The sequence below is a fragment of the Micropterus dolomieu genome, unplaced genomic scaffold (assembly GCF_021292245.1).
Source record: "Micropterus dolomieu isolate WLL.071019.BEF.003 ecotype Adirondacks unplaced genomic scaffold, ASM2129224v1 contig_12842, whole genome shotgun sequence".
Taxonomy (NCBI): domain Eukaryota; kingdom Metazoa; phylum Chordata; class Actinopteri; order Centrarchiformes; family Centrarchidae; genus Micropterus; species Micropterus dolomieu.
In genome coordinates this window covers 1-8123 of record NW_025741828.1, presented here as the reverse complement: position 1 = coordinate 8123, position 8123 = coordinate 1, and the positions used below count along the sequence as shown (strand labels likewise).

At 47.4% G+C, this 8123-nt stretch overlaps 1 pseudogene; it reads right to left on the bottom strand.

Annotated features, from left to right (window-relative positions):
* Positions 1 to 2778: 2778 nt before the first annotated feature.
* Positions 2779 to 3842, bottom strand: LOC123966171 (annotated as a pseudogene).
* Between the last annotated feature and the right edge of the window lie 4281 nt (positions 3843 to 8123).

The window sequence follows — 8123 nt, the reverse complement described above, 5'->3', positions numbered from 1 at the left end:
TTGATCTGTTGAAAGGTTGATGATTCTCTGGACCTGATCCTTTCATCCCCTCATCCAAGGCTTCCTTCACAACATTTCAGTAAGGCCCCTTGTTTTCTAACAAGTCTCTAAAATGTCAGGAATGCTAATCTCTGTTCCTCAAGAGAGGGAGCAGCTGTAGAGGTGTTAGGACAGGAACCTGAGGCAGAGGAGAAGCCTAGTGCGAGGGGGAAGCCCTCTTCTGTCCTCTGCTTCTCTGTCAGATAATCATATTCTCTTATTTAACAAATATGCAACATTCACTGCCACTAAATGTTGCACTAGAGCAGCAGCATCTCAGACCAGAACAGATGGGCGCTACGGCTCCGAGGTCTGGGATCAGATCTACGAGTGTCTGAAGAGATGCATGATGAACGTCAACAATGACAACGAGCTGACGAGCGACATCAAACGGATCGAGCTACAGCTGAAGAACTCCACAGTGAGGGACGGCATGTTAGGAATGTGGGTTTTTGTGTTCATGTCATTCCTGTTTAAGTCTGTTTTTGGTCCTGTGTTTCTCTGTGTTGTCTTGTTCAGTTAGTTCCTAGTCCTGTACGTTAGTTAACATCTTTTGTGTTTACTCCTGGTCTTGTGTTCCCTGTTTAGTCTTGTGTATTCCCTTGTTCATTTACTGCTTCTTCTTAGCTCTGTCGTATTCTTGGTTATTCACTCTGCTCCATCTCTGCTTGTCTAAGTGTTCTCTCTGTTACCCCCTGTTGTCTCTGCCTGCCTGCCTCTCTGTTTTCCTGCTGTCTCTCTGCCTCCATCGTTAGCCTCATGTCTGTCACCTGTGTTGCTCCCGCCCTGCTCGTTATCCCTGGTATAATATATGTGTGGTCTTTTCGTTCAGCCCTTGTCCGGTCATTGTTCGTGTTACCCCCTGTCAGTTGTGGCTTCAGTCTCCGAGTCTCGTCCAGCTAACGGGCTGCCAGTGGACACCAGCCAGCCTGATCCCCGGCCCGCTAGCTGCCAGCCTGCTAGCGCTCCAGCGGGTAGCCCCCTGCTTGGCCGGCCCATCCGCCCGCGTGATCCCCCCAACAAAGACTCTGGGACTATGACTCTCCTGGCCTTCTTTGCCATGAAGGCCAGGGAGTCGGAAGACGCACGTCAGCCAGTCTGCGACCTTCTAGCCTGGAGGCTAGTTTCCCCCCTGGTTCCCCGTCTGATCCACCTCCAGTAAGACTAGCTGGAGGGCGACCAAGACACCGGCACCAGCCTCGCCAGTGATTCGCCCGACTCCTGTTCCTCGAGTCCAGTCGGTAGTCCTACCAGCACCAGTTCCGTGTGTGGCCCAGCCGACTCCTGTTCCTGGTCCCTCGTCGGTGGTCCGACCAGCATCAGCTCCGTTGGTGGCCCAGCCGACTCCTGGTCCCTCGCCAGTGGTCCGACCAACAACAGCTCCATTGGTGGCCTAGCCGATTCCTGTTCCTCGTGCTCCGTCGGTGGACCGACCGGCACCGGCTCCGCCGGTGGTCCGATCGACTCCTGGTTCCTCGTCGGTGGTCAGACCAACTCCAGCTCCTCGTTTCTTTTCCATGGTCAGCAGCCCAGCGGTCTCGCCCGTGGTCCTCAGCCCGACTCCAGCTCTTCGTGTCCATTCCATGGTCCTCAGCCCAGCAGTCTCGCCCGTGGTCCTCAGCCCAGCTCTGCCTCCTGAGGTCCCTAGCCCCCTACACCGGCCTCCGGAGAGGTCTCACCGTCACCACCGGCGTCCGGAGAGGTTCCGTCCTCGCCGTCGGCCTCCAGCCCAGCGTTCGGAGAGGTCTCTCCTCCGCCGCAGACCTTCAGTTCATCCTCCGGAGAGAGCTCGCCTTCATTGGTCACCTGTCTGGCCTCAGGTGAGCCCTTGTTCTTTTGGACGTCCTCCTGAACTGTGTTGCCCCCTTGACCCGGCTATCTTGGTCGACCCCCGGAACTCTGTTTGTCCCCTGATTTCCTGTTGGGTCGTCCTCCGGGAAGACCGCCTGAACTGTTTGGTCCCTGTTCTCCCCCTGCCCTGCCTTTGGATCGCCCACCTGAGGCCTTCTGGTTCCCCTTTGCTCTGCCTTCAGGCCGCCCGCCTGAGGATTCCCTGTCTGGCCCCCCGGCCCAGTTCTCAGGCCACCCGCCTGAGGTTCCCCCGACTTGTCCCCTTGATCTGCCCGGCCTGTTGGGTCGACCTCCGGGTCTGCCTCCTGAACTCTGTTGCCCGCCTGTTCATTAAAGCAGTTTTTGTATGTAGTTTGGTTCTATCTAGAACAAAAGTGTCTTCTGGGACAGTCCAGTCAGTAAGTAGCTTCTCATTAGTTTTAGTTTTTGTAAGGAAGAGCTGCAACAATATAACAGATAGAAAACATGCAGCAGCCTTGTGTGGTCTCACATAGTAACAGAACTATTTGTTAACTAGCTGATCGTCATGGCACACGTGTCCCAACCAATGCAGTTCTGTAACTGTCCACTTGATGTCAGATGTTAGTTGGTAAAATGCACAGACTTAATTCCACACATGTCTACAAATTTTCTTTCTGGATAATATCAGTTACAACTCAGGACACAGTATAAAAACCATGTGACTCCACAGCTGGTAAAACAAACAACTATGAGAACAATAATAAGCTCACTTGCCGCATACATTATTATTGTGTTGCATTGTTGATTGTTACATACACCTTGTGATGCACTCTTGGACACATCATCAGTGATAGTAGCTGGGGTCATAGGGGGTTTGGGGTCTTTCAACTTCAGACCCCCTCACCCAGGCGACCCGACCGGGCGTGATCAGTTCCCGGCCTGTGTCCAAGAAGCGTTCACCCACTGTTCATCCCTCCTGATCCACAGCCAGGGTGAGGCTTTTTCCGCAGCCTCTGAAGCTGCACTAATGGCTCTTCTCTTGCGTGCTCCTGTGATTACAGGAGGCTGTAGGCTCTGCAGTGACTTTCCTGCAAGGCCCTTTCCCGCAACCTCGATGGGCAAGCACTGTGCACGCAACCCCCATCTCCGACACTCCCCCACCAGCTCTGCGTATTTCTCCCTTTTCCTTTCACTCGCTTCCTCTATCCTCTCCTCCCAGGGCACTGTTAGCTCCAACAAGATAACTTGCTTCGATTTTGCTGAGAACACAACCATTTCGGATCTAGAGCTGGTCTCCCAGGTCCACCCTTAGCTGCCAGTCATTCGCTGTTCCCAGCAGGACTGTCTGAACTGTTGGTTAGGGAAGGCGGGTGTTCTCCTGTTCTTAAGAATGAGATTTTCTGCCTTGGTGGTTGTAAACGCATTCTCTGCTTGATGGCAGTAGTGATGGACTCCCCAAGTGCTTTAGGACAGCTGCTGAGGATGTGTTCCAGCGATCCTCTTTCCTGGCACAGGGTACATGCCGGCGTCTCAACCTTGCCCCAACAAAAGAGATTGGATGGACTGGGCAGGGTGTCACCCCTTCACAACTCTGCCCATGAAATCTTCCTCTCCATGGCATCTTCCCATCTAGTCCATGCGCCCCGTTGACTCATTCCCACCATCTGGATTGCACGCTGCTCCTTAATCCCAGCCCTCAATTCTTTTTGGACCAGGTCCTGCCTTTCCTTACCCTTCAGTTTGTTGTAATGTGTTGTTGGAGTACTAGCCATTCCTGTACGGCCAATAGCCACGGGACCCATCAGTTCCTTATGACGCAGCCGTGATTCTGCCTGGCCCACCGCCTCATGTGCCCTCCACTTCCTGCCAGTCCTGACCTCAATGCCAGCTTGAGATACTCTTGGGTCCTTGGAATTCCTGTACTGAAGCACCTCCCTTGCTCTGGTAACCATGAACTCCTCGCTAAGGCTGTCAAGCTCAATGTTATTGTACTAGTTCCAGCAGAGTAACATAACTGTGATTGCACCCCCCAAAAAACGCCCTATCATGAAACTTCAATGTAAGAACACACAACGATGCAGCTCACTGTCAAACCTGAGAATGTGGTTAAAACCAGATGAAGGCGTGAAGTGAAGACATGAAAAGCAGAAGTGAGTCAGAGAAACATTTTCACACTCATGCTTTGGTTCAGCTGTTCAAACAGGTTGTCACGGTTTCAAAAGTCAGATCATATTATCAATAACTGCAGTCAAAGTGAAGCTGCTGCTGATACAACTAATCCTACAGTTAGTAGCATCAGCAGCATCAGCTCAGCATCAGAACACTTGATGTTGTCTTTGCTCTTCTCACTGATCACACTCTGTCTCTTCCTGTTTGGATCATTTGACCAATAAAGCTTATTTTGGATGTTGCATGTAGTTTTTCAGTCAGAACTTCTCGGCCTTTTGCCCTGCAGCTGTGCCTCACTTCAGATACTTCTGGTAGTACACTGAGTACACTAAGTACTTTTGTAGTGTGTAAAACTGGACAGGTTAGTGTCTCAGGTCAAACTCAGATGTGGTGCACTTACTGGAGATGACGATCGCAACATGAGACCACTTCTTCTACAAAACAGCAAAAACCAGCCGATCATTCTCGCCATCGTTTGACCACGATTGTCACCCGCAGAAATATCTGCCGCTGCAGCTTCCTCGGCTGCCATTTTAGCAGGTTTGAAAACACGTTAGTGGTCCCTGGTGGAGTACACCATCCAGGTCCTCACAGTGCTTTGTGCCATACTTAGTAAGTGTTAGTATGAAGGCCGAACTGAGACGCAGCATTTGTTTCTGAGCCGTTCTGAATTCCTCCGTGTTGTTAATCAAGCAGCTGCATCCCATGAAAGCAGGAAGCCCCGTCCTCGCTGTCAACCAATCATGAGCAGCAGGGTGACATGCAGCGCATGCTGACACGCTGACTGTGTTAAAGAGGAAGTGAAGCTGAAGGCGTCACTCTGCTGTTCAGACATCCAGACAACATGAAGGCTTCATCTGTGTCTCTGCTGCTCGGTGAGTCCAACACATCCATCCATCCATCCATCCATCCATCCAAATTAATTATTTAATAATATACAACATAATAAATATGCACATGATGTTACTGCGCAGCAATAAATCTTGGTCTTAAGACCACTTTTTGATGGTCCTCGTCTCGGTCTCGACAGCGTTTGTACTCGGTCTTGTCTCGGTCTCATCCAACCTTTGATTGGATGAGACCATATTGCTTCAAATGCAACCAATAACCCTAATTAATGACTGTCACCCCTCCCTGCGATGCTTATGTTGATTTCAGCTCTTAGTGTTTGTATGTGGGTGTTTTAATGGGAATGTGGATCTTTCAGATCAATTTGTGAAGTACCTATGATCTTGTTCCACATTTTATTGCGTGCCATGCAATGCAGGGAACTGGTCTTGGTCTTGACTCAGTCTCGCCCTCCCTCGGTCTTGGTCTCGACTGCTCTCAGCCGCTAAAAGTCTTGGTCTTGTCTCAGTCTCGATAAACTCTGGTCTTGGTCTTGACTTGGTCTCGGGTTTGGGCGGCCTTGACTACAACACTACTACAATCCAAACAAAATAAATAAAAACAACATAAAAACACAACATTTGACATTTTCAGAGGAGAAGAACACACGCAGATGACTAGAGAGATTAAAGTGAATTGGACTTTGAGAAAAATGGTGAAATGCAAACTTGATTTTTACAGCATCGGCTTGAGATCAGAGAGCGTCATTATAAGTACCCGACTCCTCTGTGAAATGTTCAACCCACCTGCGACATTTTGTGTTTCCAAGATTTAAAGTTTAAGCTGCACAAACACTTTTTAGCAGAGAAAAATAAGAAGAAAGTGTCACAGGATCCAAATAAAATAAAGAACTTTGTCTCACTATGATCTGAACACCCCCAATGTTAACAAGTCTGACTTGGTCATCTGCAGATTTGAACCCTGAAACTTCAGAGCTCTAGAGTGGGTAACTTACTGACTGAGCTACTGGTGAGAGGCTGATTCCACACACCTTCTCACAAGTGGAGGTAGTGACGTCACATGTGCCAGACTTGGATAGATTTGTCAGTTTAAACTTAAAACGCTTAGAATCAAGTTGTTGGTGAGAAAATTCTGCAGTCTGTGTTGATTTTGGTAACGTTTGAAGAAAAACTTGTGGAGATATAGATGTTTAATTGAATTAGCATATTCTGAAAAATATAAAGTGATCGACTTCTGAATTGACCATAGGTTCCAGTGAGAAAAAAGTTAGTCACAACTTAGTGGATGTGCTGAAAAAACATCCAGCTCTCTAGGACGTACGGATGATTATCTTGATGAAGATGTGTGAAGAAATGTTTCGAAAATTACATTTCTTGTAATAAGTCACACCCACCTTGAGCAATCATTACCGAATTTTATACATCAACTGAGTAGTGACCCGAGATCGTACAAACCGAATTTTGTACGAACCCATGCAGCGAATAACGAGGTATAAACTTTTTGCAAGTGTAGCACCACCTAGTGGAAGAATATCCCAGGACTGCTCAGCGAAGCTCGGGGCGAGCGTCTGAACAGACGCGTCGAGTTTGGTTACAATAACTTAAGCCAAGATCCTGCCAAAGTTTCAGGGCGATTGGCGAAACCGTCTGGGAAGAGTTTGCAAAAATAGTTTTTAGAGAAAAGAGATAAAAAGTCATATAATTTGACTTTTTTAGAGCAGAAGACCATCGGAACAAAGATGCAGATGAATCCAGAGATTAAATGATGAAAGAAGTTTGACTCTAGACAAAGCCAACCACCAACCGGGGTTTAGAAGCTACCTCTGCTAAAGCAGAGTAGCATATAGCATTAGCTCCTTAACCTGAGCAAAGATTTGGATTTAAATTTCATTTAAAAGTGACTTTTGTTCCCTTTATGCAGAAAATGGAAACATATCTCCAGGAGATAAAGCTGAGAGTTTGTTTTGCTCTTTGTGTTAATCAACAACAATTTCAATATCCAGTAAGTAGTGATAGATTTGATGCTTGAGTGCTGCAGCTTTTGGTTGGTGGCTTAGAGCTTCTGACTTTTAGAACTCTGTAGTGTTGTTAAAGGACTAAACTAAGAAAAAACTGAAAGAGGAAGTGTTTTAGGAAGGACAAGCTGTGTGAAATGTTTCTGAGCTGTTTGTCAGCCATGGGGGGCATACAACAGAGAAACCTTCACTATTTGGCCCTTGGTAAGACAGATATTCCAAAAAATTTTTGGAAATGCTGTTTTTTTGTGTTATTGTATCATATAAATTAGAAGTCTCTCAAGGCCAGTTTAATAATCTTTCTCTTCATTGAACTGAACCAATGAAGGCCAACTTTTATTTCAGCACTTTTCACCTTAATAAATGTAATGAGCCATGCCATTTCTTCTCTTCCCCAGTCTCTTTCCTCTTGACCCCTTCGTCACATTCTGCAGGTCGGTTCAGTCTCCTGTGTCATGCATACAGTAGCTTTAATTTTCAATTTTGTTCATTCAGTTAAAATATTCTATGTTATGTCTCACGTGCCTGATAGATGTTCAAATAAGACTATCTGGATCTGGGTCCACTCAGTGCTCTGGAAGAGTTGAAATCTATCACGGTGGTTCCTGGGGAACAGTCTGTGACGACAGCTGGGACCTAAATGATGCTGAGGTGGTGTGCAGGGAGCTGGGCTGTGGCGCAGCACTGAGTGCCCATCAGTCGGCCTATTTTGGTCAAGGAACCGGTCAAATCTGGCTCGATGATGTGGCCTGCTCAGGAAGTGAGAGGTCTGTAACTGAGTGTCAGCACAGAGGATTTGGGACACACAACTGTGGACACAGTGAGGACGCTGGTGTGGTCTGTTTAGGTGAGAAAACGTTTTGGATAAAGTATTTTGAATAAATGTATACATTTCTGTACATTTTAACAGCTCTGACACTGAGTCATTGTGGTGTGAAATGTAATGCTGTTCAGATGCAGCACTAGATGAGAGCTGGTAACCACACCCTGCAGAATGCTTTCTCAACTGAAGAGTAGAATATCAAGTGTGAAAAGTTGCTTCATACAATGTAAACTAATCTGTAATGTAATTGATGATGTTCGTTTGTTTGATCTACTGACAAACACGTTCTATCCAGCACTGATTTCTCTTCTGTGTTCTGAAACTAGGTGTGCAGATCAGACTCGCTGGATCTGGGTCCACTCGGTGCTCCGGGAGAATTGAAATCTATTACAAGAACACCTGGGGAACAGTCTGTGA